Here is a 20,861-nt window from a genome sequence, read left to right on the forward strand (position 1 = left end):
AAGATGGGCACAGATGTTAGCTCAGGGCTGGTCTTCTCAGCGAAAAGAGGAGGATTGGCAGCAGATGTTAGCTCAGGGCTAATCTTCCTCAAAAAAAATAAATATTCTTCTCTGTGTTCTTTTGAGTTAATTTAATATTTTTATCACTTCATTTTACTTCACGTATTGGCTTATCAGCCATAACTTGTTTTATGATTTATTTTAGTGGTTACTCTAAGGCTGACCATGTATCCCGACCTTACCAAAATATGTTAACAGTCAATATTGTTCCTCTGAACTCTTCCCACTTCATACTTCATACCTATTTTATACTGTCTATTTCACCCTTCATCCTTATCAATTCACACTTTGCATTTCCCTCTGCTGACTTTTCATTTCTTGCTTTACAAATTATTAACCTTACAACAGTACAGTTCCATTTCACCACAGGTTCCATTACCATTCCACTATGCTTACAAGATTTGTAATTCCATTATCTGATTGTTGCAAGATCCCTTATTTCTACATACATTATAAACTCATATCTTACAGCGTTATTATTATTATTTTAGGAAGCTAACATCCGCTGCCAACCCTCCTCTTTTTACTGAGGAAGACCAGCCCTGAGCTAACATCCATGCCCATCTTCCTCTACTTTATATGTGGGACGCCTGCCACAGCATGGCTTGACAAGTGGCACATAGGTCTGCACTCGGATCCAAACAGGCAAACCGGGGGGCCTTGGAAGCAGAACTTAGGGTCTTAACTGCTGTGCCACTGGGCCAGCCCCCTTACAGTGTTACTGTTTACTTTAAACAATCATTTGTCCTTTAAGTATAGTAAGAGTACAAAGTGAAGTAAGTAAGAAAACATAGTCTTTTATATTCATCCACTTGCTTACCTTTCCTAGTACTCTTTATTCCTTCCTGTTGATCAACTTTCCTTCTGGCATCATATCCCTTTAGCAAGGCTATTTGGTATCTCTTGTGTGCAGGTCTTCTGGTGACAAATTCTCTCAGTGATTGTTGATCTGAAAATGTATTTATTTTGCCTTCATTTTGACGAGCATTTTTTTTTTGACTATTTTGATTTTGTTTCTTTGGTTGATGGATGTTTTTTCTTTCGTCACTTTAAATATATTGTTTTACTGCCTTCTAGTCTTTATCATTTCTGAAAAGAAATCAGCAGTCATTTTTAACAACACATGTCTGAATGCAATGCATATTTTTTCTTTAGTCGCTTTCAAGATTTTCCTTTTATATTTTATTTCAGCAATATGTCTATGACCCCTTAGGTGTATCTTACTCACATTTACCTGCTTTTTGTGGTTTGCTGAGCTTATTTGATCTATAAGCTGATGTTTTTCATTACATATGTGACTTTTGGGGCATTATTTCCTCAAATATGTTTTCCTTTGCCAATGACATTCTCTTTTCTTTGGAGAATTTTGCTTATTTGTCTTCAACTTTTTTTTCTCTGTGTTCTGCAGATTAGATTATTACAATTTATTTGCATTCAAATTTAATAATCCTTTCTTCTGCCATTTCCAATTCTATTTTAAGCCCTCTAGTTTAGAAATTTTCATTTAGAAAATTTATCAATGAAATTTTCGTTTCAGTTATTTCATTTTCCAGTTCTAGAATTTTTATTTTGCATTTATAGTTTCCATTCTCTTACTGAAATTTACTCTGTCAACTTAGCAGGTAATGCTGTCCTTTGATTCATTGAACATATTTCCTTTAATTTTTGTACCTATTTGTAATTGCTGGTATAAAGTCTTTGTCTTTCACATTCAACATGTGGACCATGTTGTTTTCAGAGATTTTCTTATTGACTTTTTTTTTATGAATCACATTTTCCTTTTTCTGTGTTTTTTTCCTAATAGTTTCTAGTAGGATACTAGATATTGTGAGTAATATGTTGCAGAGTCTCTGGATTATGTTATCTTCCATTGAACAGTTTTGATTTGTGTTTTGCCAGGAAGTTGAATTATTGGGTTATCACCATGAACTTGTTTAGGATTGCTTTTGTGCTTTCTTAGTGTAGATCTGTGGAAAAATCAAAGCTTGCAAGGAATGAAACTTCACACTCTCTCCCCTCTGGAAATCTTGTCAGAGCTCAGTTTTACACTCTGTTAGGGCAAATTCTAAGAATGTGTTATTTTACGGCTCAGTGCTGATTCCTAAGAGATGTACTTTCTGGTATCTCAGCTAGAAGCGGTAAGTATTAATCAAATTAATAAGATTTCTTTACTCTGGCATGGCCAGAATTACAACATCCCCTGGCATTCTTTTCCTTCCACACTGCTCTACCTCTGGCATCTCTATTTCATTCTGAATCCATAGCAGCAGGTAATCCTAGAGGGGTGTTATCTTGTGCATGTACAACTCAGGCCCCAACTGTGAAATCATGAGCAACTCCAAATAGACTCTGGGCCCCAACTCTGTGCAGCTCTCTGCTATCCCTATAGGTCCCAGACACTTTACCTCCCTTAATCCTAATTTTGGTCACCCCAGTTTAGCAGGACAACTTTGCTCTGCTCAGACTCCAGCTCTCTGTGGTGTGGTCAAGAAATTGTCCCTGAGTGGAGAGCTACCTAAGGAAGTGGATTATCTCTTAAACTTCTCTCTCAGGGATCACAGCCTTGCCCTGTCTATTTTTCACTGCCAAAAAACCATTTTCTCACATTTTGTCCAGCTTTCATGCACATTTGTGTTTGAAGAAACTACTATGGTACAAATTTCTTTATCATGGACAGAAGAAGAAGACCATTTTTCCGTTTATCCAACAGTTTTATGTGGAATCTGTTATTGGCTCAAATTTAAGTGCCAAAAATATTGCACATGGTGCTATAGTATGTTTAATCTTTAAATTGTGGAAAGAGTTGTAAAAGAGCACAAGAGCTGGATAGTTGTTAGAGCTGCAAAAACAGATTTTATTCAGGAACTATTGTGATAGGGAGAAAGAGACCTCAGTAGAGAACTGGGCTTAGTGCCAAATACAACAAGAAAAAGTAGGGATTTATAGCCAAAGAGCAGGCTGAGGGGTTCGGTGAGTGGAAGATTATTAAAAAGAGATATCAACAGCTGAGGGATTCTTGCTGAAGCTAGGCCAGGGCGATAAGACATCAAGGGGGCAGAATGAGAATTTATTCAGATATCAAAGGTGATCAGATAGCCAGGGTAAAGGATTCTCTCTAAATGGATTTAGCAGGATTCTTACTATAACTGGGCTATGCTGGCTCAGCAAGGACAAGGGCCAAAGTCTAGGCTGACTTGAGAAGAGGGCTCAAAGGAGCCTGACTAAAGTTTGGTTAAGAGAAAGTCTTTTGCAAAGTCTAGACTTCAGACTACTGTTACAAGCTGGATCATTACTCTATTACTTTGATTTAATATGTATAGCGTTATGTTGCTGCTGTTGATATATTTCATACTTTAACACTTTTGAAACAGGGTTGTAGATGAACATTGAAGATTATAGTTAATGCTGTACTGTAGTCTTTCTTTTCCTGAAAAACATATTAACATCACAATACATTACAAAATCAATATATTGTTAGAATTTAAAAAATATGATACTTATGTAGTATCATAAACTTCTCATCCTCCATTAAAATGTAAACTAACCCTAAGAAATGAGAAAGCTTATCACACTTAATATAATAAATATTTGCCTATTCAACAAAATGATCTTTTATATAAATCCAAGGTCAGATTCTTTTTTCAAATGGGAATGATAATCACAGCAAGTCATTAAGAACACTATCTTTAGAATCATAAAGACCAAATTTGAAATTCTTCATCTGACAAATGCCTCTGAAGACATGTAAATAACCATGTTAGAAAGGTTCTCCAACCATTCTACGTATTCTATGTAAAATAAAGATAATAATGTATACTTTCTAGGATTATGGTGAAAATTAAGCATAGTACCTAGTTGATACTAAAAACCTCAATATATTTTAAATTATCAAGATCAAGATTTGATGGCATTTTTTGATAATATTAAAACATATGTACTTTAAATTACTAAAGGATCATTGTAACATATAAATTTACTGCTGCCTCATGTCCATGTCTATGGGAAAAAATAAAGAGATAATATAGTCTGAATCCAGAAACAGTAGAATTTATTGACAAAATGATTACGCATTGAAAGGCTAACTCGTCATCAACCCTTCCTTCAGAAACTATTTACATTCAAAGATATCCCTCCGTCTAAAGAGATTTATGTCTATACACTTTTAGATAGATGCCCAGACCACCACTTTGAATTTTCTTTCTGCTGAGTGTGCAATATATCTGCCATCCTCTTCTGGGATAGGATGAGAGGGGGTGAGGAAGAGGATGGATCTGGTCTCTATGCTGTACTGTAGAGGCAGAGGTTGGCCGGGAAATAAAGGAACATACGAAAAATAAAACGATCCAAAGGGGTAATAAACCAATGTTACCCCAATCAAATATAAATTAAAAAAAAGAAAAGGCGAGTTCAGCAACTAGCAACTGGAAATAAGTTCTAAAGAAAGTGAGGGCTGGAAAAGTCCATTGAGGCAATGATACAAGGTCTAGATCTGGAGTAGAGACCCCGCTCTGAAGCGCCGGTGGAGGAGCTCTTGGTCAGGCAGAGGGTTGTGAAGGGCTCTGAGCTAGTCACACAAGTTAAAGACGTGTCAGTGTCAGGAAAAGGGTGTAAGAATTAGAACCACAAGGTATCAAGAAATGTCTCACACATCACTTAACAAGAGAGACTTTAAAGAACAGGAAATAGATATAAAGTTAAACTTTGTGGGCCTAGTAAGAAAAGTAAAAGGAAATGCATCAAAGGGATGCATTTATGTCTTAAGCAAAAAATAAAGAAAAACTTGCCTGTTGTAGTCTGATATGACTGAAACTAAGAAGAAAATGTATTTACAAAGTATAATAATGTATAATATGCTTTTGGCTTAAAAGAGGAAAAGTTAGTTTGACTTTGGCTTTAAAATTTCACTTGTGTACCTAAATATCCCCATGCCTATATTTATTCTGGATTTCTAAATTAGATAATTAATGAATGTGCTTCTCACTTCAACTCTACCCCTACTGCTCATGTTAATGCAGATTCCTAACTATCCACTTATATTAACTTCACTTAATTCAATTTAATATTAAACAGCTGTATTAAAATATAACTCATATACCAAAAAATGGATATATTTATAGTATACAATTTTTTGAATTTAGAGATATGCAAACACCCGTGAAACCATCACCACAACGTATCCATCACCTCCTACATTAGTATCCTACAGCCTCTTTGGATGCTGTTTGTTTTTGTTGTTTTCGTATGATAAGAACACTTAATATGCCGTCTACCCTTTTAACAAGTTTCTAAGGATATAATACTGAATTATTAGCTCTAGGCAGTATGTTGTACAACAGATTTCTAGAATTTATTCATCTTGTGTAACTGAAACTTGATACCCATTGAACAACAACTTCCCTTTTCCTTCTACTCCATGCCCTCGAAACCATCTCTGTTTCTATGACTTTGACTATTTTTAGATGCCTCATATTAATGAATCGTGCAGTATTTTTTTTGTGACTGGCTTATTTCATTCAGCATAACGTCCTCCGGGTTCATCCATGCTGTCTGTATGGCAGGATTTCCTCTTTTTTTAAAGCAAAATAATATTCCTTTGTATGTAAATACCACATTTTCTTTATCCATTCATTGGTTGATGGACTTTCAGATTATTTTCATATTTTGGCTTTGTGAATAATGTTGCAATGAACATGGAAGTCCAAATATCTCTTAGAGATTCTGATATCAATTATTCAAATACATATCCAAAAATGGAACTGCTGGATCATATGGTAGTTCTATTTTTAATTTTTTGAGGATCCTCCATACTATTTTCCATAGTGGATGCACTATTTTACATTCTCACCAACAGTGCATAAGGATTCCAATTTCTCTACATCTTTGCCAACACTTATTATCCTTTGGGTTTTGTTTGTTATTTGTTTTTTGATAACAGCCATCCTAACTGTGATGTGTGAAGTGATATCTCATTGTGGTTTTGATTTTCATTTCCCTGATGATTAGTGATAATAAGCATCTTTTCACATGCCTCTTGGCCATTTGTATGTCTGTTAAAGTTCTTTGCCCACTTTTTAATCAAGTTATTTGTTTTTTTTACTTTGAGTTGTAGGAGTTTCTTATATATTTTGGGTATTAATCCCTTATCAGATATACTAATTTTAGTAGCTAAAATTAGTAGTACTAAATTTAGTAGCTATATATATCATGACATACCCCCCACTACCCTCTCTGGCGACTCCATTTTCCTATTCCACCCCTCAGAAGCACTTGCCCGTCCTCCTTCCTCCTATAGGATACTTGGACATAATTTTCTCAATCAATTACATTATTAAAAACTAAAGCAAGATTCATTTTTGTTTGCTTGTTTGCTGTGCTTTGTTTTGGTTTTCCCCAGACAATTTCTGCTTTAGGCATGACTACACAGACCAGCCGGAGGCTTAGATAAATAAATTATTGTGATAAAGGAGGAAAAAAATGCATGAAAACAGAGTATAAATCAGTATCTCAGTGAATTATCCTGGCCTTCGTATTTACTTTGGTTTTATTTAAAACAGGGAGACAACTTTGACTCAAACTAGCAGGCTTTTCTTAGTACCTAGTAGACTTGATTGATCCAAGAACCCAGATAATCTTTCTTTACTTGTCATTTGATTATTGATATTTCATCTCTAGGCCTCTATTTCTTCTGCATTCGTATTACAAATATATAAGATCAATGGTGAGTTACCTCCACATTTTGTGCTCTTTTATGCATCATAAATCTTATTGGTGTTTTTCTTTTATTTCTTAAGGGATTTCTCAAGCTGGACTTTTTATTTCACTAATTCAATTTCACTCTTTTCTCCTATTTACTTTCTCCTCTCACATGATTTTTTTAAATTTGACAATTATAATTTTCAAAATGAAATTCATGTTTCTCATCAGAATTTTTAATGGATTCGTTGATATCTCGAACCATTTTAAGATTGTAAGCAGAGTATTTTCAAAATCTTTCTCCTGTTTATCACAGTGTTTCTTTCAGAGGTGAACATTTATTTGTTCTCCTTCATGTAAATTTCATTTCTTAGAATATTCATGTATAGCTGATATTTTTCTCTTTGTTTATCCTTTCAGAAGAAAGTACGTATTGGTTCCACATTATAATTAAGATAGTCCTATAAGAATTTCTATGAGTACGCTTTAAAAATTTAGCCTTAGACAAAGAGGGAAGAGAAAGGATTGTATTGTTTGCATCCTCATGTTGCTAATTGGGACCTGTGTTTCTCTGTGAAGCACAGAGAAAGAACTCCTCAGAGGAGAGTGCGGGATGGAAGGAACAGTTTCTGCTGTGGGGATTAATTGTGATACTGGGGACTTAGCTTCGGGCAACACTCTCTAACTGGCATATCTGATCTTGTTGAGAATCTGTCCCAGCAATAACCCCTTTCAGGCGGGGCCCCATGGCTGAGTGGTTAAACTTGTGAGCTCCACTTCGTTAGCCCGGGGTTTGCTGGTTTGGATCCTGCACATGCACTGACACAATGCTCATCAAGCCATGCTGTGGCAGCAGCCCATACAGAAGAACTAGAATGACAACTTGGATATACAACTATGTACTTGGGTTTGGGGAATAAAAAAAAGAGGAAGATTGACAATAGATGTTCACTCAGGGCCAATCTTCCTCACCACCACGCCCCCCAAAAAGAATTAATTTCATGTTTAAAAAATTTTTTTTAAATAACCCTGGGTCTGTCCCGGTGGTGTAGCAGTTAAGTTTGCACATTCCACTTCGGTGGCCCGGGGTTTGCCAGCTCAGATCCTGGGTGCTGACATGGCACCGCTTGGCACGCCATGCTGTGGTAGGCGTCCCACATATAAAGTAGAGGAAGATTGGCATGGATGTTAGCTCAGGGCTGGTCTTCCTCAGCAAAAAGAGGAGGATTGGCAGCATTAGCTCAGGGCTAATCTTCCTCAAAAAAAACAAAAAGTAACCCTTTTCACAAGGCTCTCTGTGACTTTACTGAGGTTCAGTGAGAATGCATTGCAGCACCCCTTCTGTTGCGATTATTTACTCAACATTCATATGCCCTTCTTGGATTTTTGCATGCCTGAACACCTTGTTCTTGACTCTACCATGGCCACCTCTCACTTTCAGCACCTGACACTCTAACTTTAAGTGTTTTGTGTTCTTTTAGAAGATTCTATTTAACTTATTTCCAAATGAACTTTTCCATTGAACTCATCCTTCCACAGGCTTGGTGATATTTCCCTTTATCCAATCCCTTCTATATTATATTTTGCAGAACAATCTCATATATTGTGGCATTTCAATGAGAACTTTAGAGGAAGAAAACTTAAATGTGTTGGTTCAAATCATCAACTTGAAATAGAACTCTTTCCTTCTATTCCAGCACAGTATATCATCCATGAAAAGTAGAAAATTAGAGTTTGATAGCACTTTGGATTTTCCTGAGTATATTCTGTGGAATAATGAAATGTCTGCAAAAGGTTTTGGGTTTCATGAGAAAATCCTGCATAAATGCAAAGACTGACTCTTCCTCAAATTGAAATTGTGTTTTATATAGCTTGCATAATGATTTGGAGTTTTCAATAGACATCAAAATATTAAAAAAAAAAAAGAAAAGAAAATGAAATTACGTCTCTTTAGAATTCTGCCTCTGATTTACCTTTGCAGATTCAAGTGTAAAAAAAAGAGGACACACTTAAATTATCTGTACAATAATTTATTTATATTTATTAAATCCAATTCCATATGGTAGTCTCATTAAATGTAATGTTGATTAATGTTCTTTCCTCACAGAATAATTATTCACTCTAGTTAATTAAAAACACATTTTTAGCAAACTAATTAGAAAGAAAACTATATCAACATCTCACATCCTTGAATATTTTGTTTAACTTTCTGTTGAATCGAATTGCCTGACCACCTAACGTGTTTTTTGATCTGTGGAAGTATCTTTTGTGAAGTTAGTACTTAGATTCTTTTTCACTCTCTTCTAGTAAAATGAGCAAGAGTTATTTGGTTGTTCAAATATGAAATATCATTTAATATTTAGTCGCCACTTACACCTACCTTATACAAATCGTCTATTGGGCTTGCTTTAGTGAGTTTATGCTGACATCATCTTGTCATCACTGATCTACTTTTTGTAAATAAACATAAATACCAATATGTTACTGGAAAATTGAAAGATTGATTGGCTGCATATTTGCTTATTATTTTGAATAAATTTTATTTTTTTCTCTATTAATCTAGTTCTACAAAGGAGACAAGAAAGAATGTATCTGGTATAGATTTGTCTGAAGAAATATGTATTCAACACCTATTATGTACTCAGTACTTTTACAGTTGAAATGTTGAGGATTTATAGAGGGTGTTTATCCCTATATTCAAGAAGAATATAGAGATACTGTTTTCAAGAAACTCATCCCGTTCTTTTCAGAAAAGATTATTGTGTACTGTTTATAATAGGCACTAATACAAGGCAATACATTAGGAACAATTACATTGTATTGTATAGAAGATAAGAGCCAGAAGTGACCAGGTGGTAGAAAGTACAGTGAATGCTTGATATTTAGATGTGTTCACAGTGAAGCTGCAACTTCAGTTTTGTCTTATTGATACAGTAAGATTTGGATAGATGGAAAGGAGAAGAAGAGACATTCCAGGAGAAGGAATCAACTTGAAGAAACAAAGGCAGAAGAAAATACAGTGTGAGACTTCATCCATAAGAAGGGATATATGGTAATAAATAAGAAAAAGAATGTAATGATGCTCTAAATTCAGAGGAAAAATGGTTTTATTTGCAGAGGGATGGGAGACAGTAAGCATGAATCTTTGAATATTGAATACTTTATCATATTCAATATACCTCTATTAAAATACACTTTTCACCCTGAAAAAGTAAAGCTATGGAAATCTTAAAACATACTATAAGTATCGTTCTGACATGAATAGAGGCAGAGCAGATGGTCGGCCAGACAGAGGCAGAGGTGACCAAGCACACGTTATTGACACATGAACACAGATGGATCAGTAAAATAGAAGAGAAAGTCCACCGATACATCCAAGTATATTAAGGAATTTATTATGTGATAAACTTGTATCTAAAATAACTGGTGCAAAGAAGAATTTTTAAATGAATAACATTGGAACCAATGATATCCAGTTAGAAAAAGATTCAATTACATCCATTCACCATAGCACATAAAAATGCACTCCAAATAGATCATAGATTAAATGAAAAATAGCTAAAAACACAAATATAGTAGAAGGAAACATAAAATAAGACTTCATGACTTGAGTGTAGAAAAGGTTTTCTGACAATAATTTGGTATCAAGATGCAACAGAAGAAAAGATTGGTAAATTTAAATAAATAATATTAAATGCTCTTCAAATGGCAATAAACACAGTATAGAACATCAGAACACAAGTGATGACCTAGGTGGGAAACATACCATATACAGCATCAATAAAGAGCTAATATCCTTAGCATATAAAGAACTCTTAAAATTGCAGGGAAAATACCCCAAGGATGTATAAAAAAATGGGCAAAAGAAATGAAGAGACATTTAAAAAACATAATACATAATAATGGGCTCTTCAACACGCATAAAGATATCTAATTTCACACAAAATATGAGAAACGCAGACCAAAACTACAAGGAGATACTATTTCTTACATATCAGATGGACAAAAATTAAAAATTAACAGCAAACTGATACTGAGGCTAAGGGAAACCATACATTTTTTACAGTGCAGCAGAAATGTAAGATGGAACACTTATGAAGAACAATTTGGAAATATCACCTTTAGGAATTATTCAGCAATTATACCACTCAAAAAGAAAAATACACAGTGTCATGCCATTCCTTGTAGCATTAATTATTAATGAAAAAATTTTGAAGTAACTTAAAAAGCCAATCGATGGGTTGAATCAATGACAGTCATGTACACACAAAATACTATGCAATTGTATAAAAAAATCAAAAAGAGCTCTATAAACTGATATGGAGCAATTTTCAGGATGTATTTTTAGTGAAAAAAGTGAAGTATCTTTGTGTATGAAAGAAGGGAAAACAAGACAAGAGACATCTAGATTAAAATTGATTTTAATTATATTATCTATTTATTTTCAATATGAACTGGTACTTTTATTCAATGAATATATTCACAGAAATGTTGGTACGTCTTCTATCCTTTCCAACTTATCATACTCATCTCCAATAAATAATCAATCTCATTTATTCTGATTTGTTCCTGTTTTTTCTCTAAAATAGAACACCAAGTGATAAACATATAAAGAAAGACAGAGTCAAAAATTATCATTTGGAAATCATATAATATTACTTATTTCAGACAAGAATTAATGTATGGAAAACTAACAGGTAACACTTTGATGAGGGATCGTATATTTATGTAGTCATAAAGCATCTTTTCATAAATTAGTTATTAATTACAATGAGAAAAAGAGTAACTCTACAGTGGAGAAAATTGATCCAGTACCGGTTGTTCAAATGATCAGCACTAACATCATCAATATAAGAGCAAGCTTTTACCACGTCTCACCTGATATGATACACTGAGAACAACACAGCCTCACTTCTACGGTAGTCCTCTCCAAAATAGCCTGAGCCCAATTATGAGAAAACACCAGACAAGTACAAAGTGGGAAATTGTATTAGCTTCCTGTTGCTGCTGTAAGGAATTACAACACACTTAGTGGTTTAAAATAACGCAAATTTATGATCTTATGGTTTTAGAGATCAGGAGTCTGAAATGGGTCTTATGGAGCTAAAATTAAGGCATCCACGGAGCTGCCCTCCTCCTGAAGCCTACGAAGAGAATCTGTTTCCCTGCCTTTTCCAACTTCTAGCAGCTGTCTGCATGTCTTGACTCATGGCTTCCTCCATCTTTAAAGCCGATAATGTAGCATCTTCAAATCTCTGTCGCTCCCTCCCTTTCTCCTTCTTCCTCCCGTCCTCGTCTCTCCTCTCTCTCTTCTCATTCTTTCTCTCTCTTGTCTACTTCCATTAACAAGTATCTTTCTCTGATCCTAATCCTCCTGCCTCTCCTTATAAGCACCCTTATGAAGACTGTTCTATCTACCTGGGTAATACAGGATAATCTTCCCTTCTCAGGATCCTTAATTTAATCACATCTGCGAAGTCCCTTTTGCTATGAAAGATAACCCAGTCCCAGATTTCAGGGATTTAGTAGGTGCACATCTTTGGGAGGCCAATTTTCTATCTGCCACAAAGACATTTTACAAAATACCTGGTTGTATCCTATATAAATGTCAATGTTAGGAAACAAAAAGAAAACTTAATGAAACATCCCAATTAAAAGAGACTAAAGATACGTAAACACTAAAGGCAGAACATGATCCTGGATTGGATTCTGGACCAGACAAAAATGCTATAAAATATTATTGGGATAATTGACAGAATTTGAATAATTGAACTACTATTATGTAAGTGAATGTCCTTTTTCTGAGGAAAAACACACTGAAATGTTTAGGAGTAAAGAAGCATACTGCTGCAACATATTTTCAAATGGATTAATGATAATAATAATAAGCCCATATACAGAAGAATGAGCCAGCAAATGATCAACAGTTGGCTAATCTGTTAAAGAGATACAGGGGTTCTTTGCAATATTCTTGCTAATTTTCCTTTATCTTTGAAACTATTTCCAAATAAAACAATATTAAAATATACTTCCAGAAGATCTCTTATAATATGATCTTCTCAGCTAACGTCTTCATTCTCAGCACATATATTAACAAAATTACCCAGAAATCGTCTTCATGCTGTGTCAACTGAGGATAACAAGAAAAATTAATTGAGGCTCAGATGAAAAGGGACTGGAGGCAAATCTTTTGCGCTGATCCCCACAATGAGCCTTATTCAAGCACAATTGCAATGGGATGGTAACACTTAGCACTTTAAAGTCAGTGGCAAATTAAAACTTCTTCTTGAGCTGCAGAGTATTTCAGAGGATTTTTCAGTCACGGGATAACATGATGAAAGTAATAATTAAGGCAAAAGTGTACATAATGGGTTGGAAAAAAATAACTTTGGAATTTGGCAGCTAAAGGAATTTAAACATGTTATATAGTTTTTCTAGCATTCTAATTTTGAGATGGTAGAGATTAAAGCTAGGATAGTAGCAGGTGGCCTGGACAGGAAGAGAGAGAGTTATGACAAAAAAAGGAATCAATAGGACTTGACAACAAGCCAGATACAGCAAGATAAAGAGAAAGATGAAACTAAGAATAATAAGATATTTATATTTGATTTTTTCTTTTTAATTTGGATGGCTAAGCAAATAATGGAAACTTTGACAGGAAAATTGGTATGTGAAAATGATTAATTTGATATTTGGCATAATAAGCCTAATATAATAGTAAGATAAACATTAAGAAATAACCAATAAGAAATTGTGGATTTAGGACCAGAGCTCAGTAGATACAAAAGGAAATCCAGTTGTAAAACTTAGTTATGGGAAGATGCCTACTGACTCTGATATCCTGCATTAACAATGGATTTGAAGTTATTTGGTGTTATGGAAACATGGAAAATCTAATATGGTAAGAAAAGAAATCTATTTTAACTTAATCTATTTCCATACTTAGACAGCAATAAGCTGTCATTTTATGCACTTGCAAATTTCCTTTTCCTTTCAAGATAAAATGGATTTTGTATGTATAATTTTTCTCTAATTTTATCATGTACTCTTATTTTAAGGCAATGCAACAGATCTATTTTTGTCAAGATATCATCATAATTTTAGAACCTGTGTGAAAATTAACTTCAAAATCTATAAAATCACATTCAAACTGTCATAATTAATTCCTCCTGTGACTTTTCAAAAAGAAAGTCATTTACTCCCTCAAAATATGCAATGTAAATTCTGCAATGTTAATTGGTTCTGCAAAACTGATGATTATCACCCAGTACTGAAATACTCTACAGAATCGTGTTCTTTTTTACATTTCCAGGTACTATAACCCTCTGAAGAAGTCCCAATTGAAATTTTTTTCCCCTTTTTAAAACCCTTCCATCCATGCTTCTGCCCAATGCCAGTGGGCTGCATCCCCTTAGATCCTATATTTGTGCACCATCCTTTGGAAAAATAACTTCCATTATCATAAACAACATTTACTGATCACTTGCAATGCACTAAATGTTGCATGAAATAGGTAATCATTTAAACAGATGAGGAAGTAGGATATATTAGTTTCCCATGACTTCTGCACCAAATGGCCACAAATTTAGTGCCTTAAAAAATGTAAGTTTATTTTCTTACAGTTCTGGAAGTCAGAAGTTAAAAAAAAAAAAAATGCTGTTGGCAGGGCTGTGTTCCTTCCAGAGGCTTCATGGGAGAATCTGTTTCCTTGTCTTTTTCAGCTTCTAAATGCCAGCCACATTCCTTGCCACTTCCCTCATCTTCAAAGCGCATTATTCCAACCTCTCTGTCTGTTGTCCCAACTGCTTCTTCTGCTTATAACCTTCTTACCTCCTCCTAGAAGGGCCCTCAGACTACTCTGGGCTCACCTAGATAATCCAGGGTAACCTCCCATCTCAGCATCCTTAACGTAATCACATCTTTGAAAACACATTTGCCGCTTAAGGTAAAATATTCACAGATTCTAGGAATTAGGAGGTGGGTATTTTGGGGAGGCCATTTTTCTGTCTACCACTCAAGAGTCAAAGAGATAAATATCTTTCCAATGTCATTCAGCTGTCAGAATAAACCCAGCATTTCATGATTCCAAAAGCAATCTCTATACCACTCCACTGTGTTGCCTTCCCAGGTAGCTCTGACAGACTCCATCCTTCTTAAGACTCCCACCTACTCTAACTCCCAACATGAGTACCAGGAAGCACACACATTTCACTTGTTAAGCACCATGGAAGTGAAATCACCCTAAGGATATCTGTTTTACTCCCTCAAAAATAATATGGGCATATATTACTCCTATATAAGCCTAAGAATGCTTTTTATATTTTTAATTTTTCACTTCTAGACAAAATAAAAGTTACAGAATTGAGTTGTTCTATTTTCATTCTAACAAATCATCTCCTCTTTGCCACATGTTCTCCCCACCTATACTTCCATAGAAAGCCAGTGTGCTATATCCCTCTATATTGCAGATTCATGTCACAACCTTAAAAGGTGATTAGATATAATAAGCAGTGGGACTGAATGAATAATGCCATGTATGTAATTATTAATCATGTTTTTTGTTCGAATTCCACAAAATTTATTTTACAAGCTCACCTGACTTGCTTAACAGAAGTCTAACTGCTCTCCTAGAACATATTTTTGCCAGCAAATGCAAGCGAGAAACCTGCAGAGAAGATGAAAGAGGGACATAAAGATTGTGTCTAAGTTCATTTGAAACTGCTGCCAGAAACACTAAGTGTGCACTGTCTAAAATTACTAAAAACAGCAACAACAAAAACAGGTCTGGTCAGATAAAAGCAGGGACTACAGGGCAGGGACTCCAAAGCACACATGATTTAAAGAGGGAGGCAGGACTGAAATGGGCGTTCCTGGAAACAAATGCCCAACTTCTGGGAAAGTAAGAAAACAAAAAGAAGCAAAATTCAGCCACTGGGTGACTAAGGGAAAAGAGGAAAAAGGGGACTGTTATGGATTCAATGTGTCCCAGCGAAATTCATATGTACAAATCCTAACCCCCAACAGCATGGTGTTAGGAGGTAGGACCTTTGGGAATGATTAGGTCATGAGGGTGGAGCCCTCAAAAATAGGATTAGTGCCCTTATAAAAGAGACCTCAGAGAGCTCTCTTTCTGTCATGAGAATTTACAGGGAGAAGTCTGTGATAAGCAACCTTGCCGGCACCTGGCCACACTAGTGCCCAGATCTCATACTTCCAGCCTCCAGAACTGCAAGAAATAAATATTTACTGTTTAAGCCACCTGGTCTATGGTCTGCTGCTGTAGCAGCCTAACCTGACTAAGATAGGGATAATTTAGAAAATCGTAAGAATCAGAAGAATAATAAGCTAACCACCCACCACAAAAACAAAAAGACTACTCTGTCCCCCACCCCACTGGCCAACACACACCTCAGTAAAATTATTGGCTCTTGCTCTCCTGGCGGAAGAGGGCACCGTTAAACTAGGAATCTTGCAAAACTCTCCAATAGGACAAAAACGAGCAAATGAAGGCTAATGAGCAAATGGTACATGTTGTGACAAAATAGAAGTAATGCAAATACGACATGAGAAGAGAAGGGAGAGGAAAATATAGCAATCTAATTGTTGTAATAAGAGGGCATTTAAGGATACTAGATTTTAAAAAAAAAGTAAAGGTTAAATAAGAAAACAGAAGACTAGGTGCATTAAAAAGTGATAAATACAAATGTAACCACTACAACACACATGTGCACACATATGTGTATATGGCATATTTCTTAGACAAAAAATATAGCCAATATTACAAAATACATAGAATTATATTTTATGACAGAGTTGAGGCCAAACATATCAGCTACAGTATTTAAAATGATGATGTAGCACTTTTTTCTTTTTTTTGAGGAAGACTGGCCCTAAGCTAACATCCATGCCCATCTTCCTCTACTTTATACATGGGACGTCTGCCACAGCATGGCTTGACTAGCGGTGCATAAGCCCGCACCCTGGATCCGAACTGGTGAACCCCAGACTGGCAAGTCGGAACGTGTGAACTTAACTGCTGCACCCCGGGCCAGCCCTGTAGCACTTCTTAATATGCATGCTGTCAACTGCTGCCAGGTATCAAGGTGGTCAATTAGGACAACAAGCCAAACTGAACACCAAGGGCTGGCCTGATGGATCAGTGTAGGTTCAGTAGAGGGGAGAGAAGCCTGGGGGTGATGATGGGGCGGCAGGTAGTTAGAGCTGGGTTCTTGACTACAGCTCCCTCCAGAGACTGCAGCAATGCACCAAATACTGTGTGGAGGAATGCTTCCCCCCAGGAAGGCTGCCAGGCAAAGGTTTTGTAATTGCCAAGGGTTGAGCCTGAAAGATCATAGGATTTTGGCCTGGAGTCGGATTCCTCCTATGTAATAACCATGTGTACAAAGCAAAATTCCACAAGAGGTGCAAGGAGACAGAGATATAAACACAATAATAATAGGAGACTTCAAAACATCTTTTTGGAACAAAGGTCTAAAAACCCAGTAGCAAAAGAAGAGAAAAAGACAAGAAGAGACAATTCTGTATATGTATATATATGCGTGTGTGTATATATATATAAATATTAGTATAATACATATGGAACTCAAACATATGAAAGAATGTTCAAAACCCCTCATGATTGCAAAATGTACATTAAAACAACATTCAAATACCAATTTTTATCTATCAGATTGGCAAAAATTAAAAAGTACGACCACGCATTCTGTCGACAAAGTCGTAGGGAGACAGTCATGCTCCTATACTGTTAGTTAAACTGGTACAATCATTCAAGAGAGGAATTTGGCACTATATAACAAAATTACAATGTACTCACTTTTAGACTCAGTAACTCCACTGCTAAAAAACTACCTGAAGATGTACCTGCAACCTTATATATGCACCAAGTTATTCACTGAAGCATTATTTGTAATAGAAAAATATTAGAAACAATCGAAATGCCCATATATAGAGGAATATGGTTGGATAAACTATGGTGGAGCCGCACAAAAAAATTCTATCTGCTGTAAAAAGGAGTAAATCTCTAAAAATTTATTTGGAGTCATTTCCAGGATATACAAAAAGAAAATGCAAAAGAGTATAGATCTATGCCATCCTTCATGTAGGAAAGAAAAGGGGAAATAAGGAAAAAATACATATATATATATGTACCCACATATATGTCTTAGTCTGTTAGGGCTATTATAACAAAATACCACAGACTGGAGGGTTTATAAGTAACAGAAATTTATTTCTCACAGTTCTAGATACTGGAATTCTGAGATTTGAGTGCCAGCTCATGGTTGGATGAGGGCCCTCTTGAGTGCCAGCTCATGGTTGGATGGGTCGCAGACTTCTCATTGTGTCCTCATATAGCGGGAGGGACTAGGGAGCTTCATAGGATCTCTTTTATAAGAACACTAATCTATTCAGGAGGGCTTCATCTTCGTGACCTATATACCTCCCAAAGGCTCCATCTCCTAATACCATCACCTTGGGCATTAGGATTTTCATATACGAAGATGTGAAGTTTGAGGGAACACAAATATTCAGACTATGTATACACACACACACTCATTTGTGCAAAAGAAAATTAGGAAGGTTAAACCAGAAACTAAAGAGATTGGCTTCTTATAGGGGATGGATGGGAAAAGGATAGAAAAATTGGTAACTGAGACACAGAGATGAGGAGGGGGGACAGTATTATGAGTATACTTTGTATAGTTTTTACTCTTAGAACCATATTAATGTTCCTGTTCCTCTTAATAAGTAATTAAAACCAACCAGTACATGATGGGGACCCAAAATGGAATACATATGGTAAAAAATGAACCTAACTATATTACAAATAAAAAAATATAACCAAACTGGAGGAGGTAAGGAATGTTTGAGGTTGAAAAAGTTTGGACAAATCTTTGACCCAGAAAGATTTATAGGTTCTTCAAATTAGGCTTATCAGGCACCTATATTCAACAAAAGCAGTGACAGGTCTCATACTAGTATTCAAAAGAGCATTGGACCATGTTTGTTATAGAGTATATGCTCAACAAAGGGATGAATCAATGATGAATTTGAATATAAACGGTTATTCAATCCTTAATTTAGCAGTGGTTTTCACCTGGGTGTGATTTTGCCCCCCTCGGAAACGTTCAGCATGTCTGGAACAATGGTTTTCCTTGTCACAACTATAGAGAGTGGAGTTGCTACTGCCATCTAGTGGTAGCTATTGGCATCTAGGAGGTAGAGGCCAGGACTAGTGTTAAAGATCTCAAGATGCTCAGAATACTCCCTGTCTTCAAAGAGTTATCCAGTCCAAAACGTCAAAGTTGCCAAGGTTGAGAAACTCTGGTTTAGACCAAGACAACTACGATAACTAATAGTAGTTTAATGAGAATCTGTACTTTTCGAATACACAAATGAAACAAAATCAGTGTTTAAGATACTCCATGAATTAATATAAACAGATGCAAGTGTTATCACAAAAAATATTTATATAAAATCTAGAGAGCAATGATGATTTCACTGATCTTGAACAAAATGGAGAAATAACCCCTTTTCTGTTGTTTCAGTGTTGTGGAGAAAATCACAGATATTAAGTCAGGTTTGCCCAACATCTGATCAGAGAACTATATGTTCTCTTTTTGGAACTGAAAATATCTTTAAAAAACTCATCAAACACTCTAATTACTCTATTCTTTGTTCTGCACAAAAATTAGCCACAGCTCCCTGCAGAAGACAAGGATGCAGATGTTGCTTTTACACTCAGCCAGAGGATTTCATTAAAACCAAACTGCAAATTCAACGATATGTTTCAAGCTCTTCTCACCCTATGGCTGCAGCATCTGCTCAGATTATCAATTTTGTATAAAACATGGACTAAGAAATATGTTTGAGATATCACATTAAAATCAACTCAAGGAAAACATTGTAATTTTCATGTTTTTTTAAATCTATTGTTTCACATATTATACTATTAACTATACTTTTCAGTGGAATTTCTGAGGACATTACAGGATTCAGAGAGTTCAACATGCCACCACTTTTTAAAACTATTCCTATATCAAGAATGCTCATTCTTTTCCTGGCAGAAATATTTACCTCTTACTTGTCACCTGACCGTGTTAGTTGGCCACACGAATTGAGTGAATCCTTTACACTTAATAGTTCAGAGATAGTCTCTATTATCACCTAACATCTAGTACCTTATATATTGTCTCCCTTTCTAAGTGATATAAAAGTAATTTATTGTTACAATTCATTTTTAAAAATGAAATGATTGTGAGTTTTCCAGAATTCTCAAGTAGCTTAGTCACAAGTGGACTAGTTTGAGAAATATTGAAATAGGCAATGTATATGATTTGGACTCCAATAAATTATTTACTTACTAACATATTCCTGTGAGATAAGACAAGTGGCTTTCCAAAACTCAATATTCAAAGAAGGTTTTCGCATAATATGATTCCTGAATGTCTGCCCCAAGATCAGTGTACTAAAGCTAAGATTATACCTTACAGGATCTTAATTCTAAATAAGATTAAAAAGAAGCAGTGAAAGAAATGGTCATTTTAACATGAGGCTTCTGATCATAAAAACAGCAATAGATCTCCTTCTTAAGGCCAAATAATATTCCATTTTATATACATACTGCATTTTCTTTATCCATTCTTCCATCGATGGACATTGAAGTCACTTCTATATCTTAGCTACTGTGAATAGTGCTACAATGAACATGGGAGTGCACGTAACTCTTTGAGAGCCTTTTGGATACATACTCAGAAGAAGGGTGGCTAGATTATGTGATAGCTCTACTTTTAATTTTTCGAGGAACCTACATTTTATTTTCCAAAGTGGCTGCACCAGTTTACATTCCCACCAAGAGTTCCAATTTCTCCATTTCCTCACCAACACTTTATCTCTTTTGTTTATTTGATATTAGCCAATCTAATAGGTGTGAGGTTATATCTCACTGTGAGTTTGATGCTTGATTTGCATTTCCCTGATGATTAGTGATTTTGAGCATCTTTTCATATATCTATTAGGCATTTGTATGTTTTTGGAGAAATGTCTGGCCAAGTCCTTTGCTTATTTTTAAATTGGAATATTTGTCTTTT

This window comes from Equus przewalskii, chromosome 17 (assembly GCF_037783145.1).
Source record: "Equus przewalskii isolate Varuska chromosome 17, EquPr2, whole genome shotgun sequence".
Classification (NCBI taxonomy): Eukaryota; Metazoa; Chordata; class Mammalia; order Perissodactyla; family Equidae; genus Equus; species Equus przewalskii.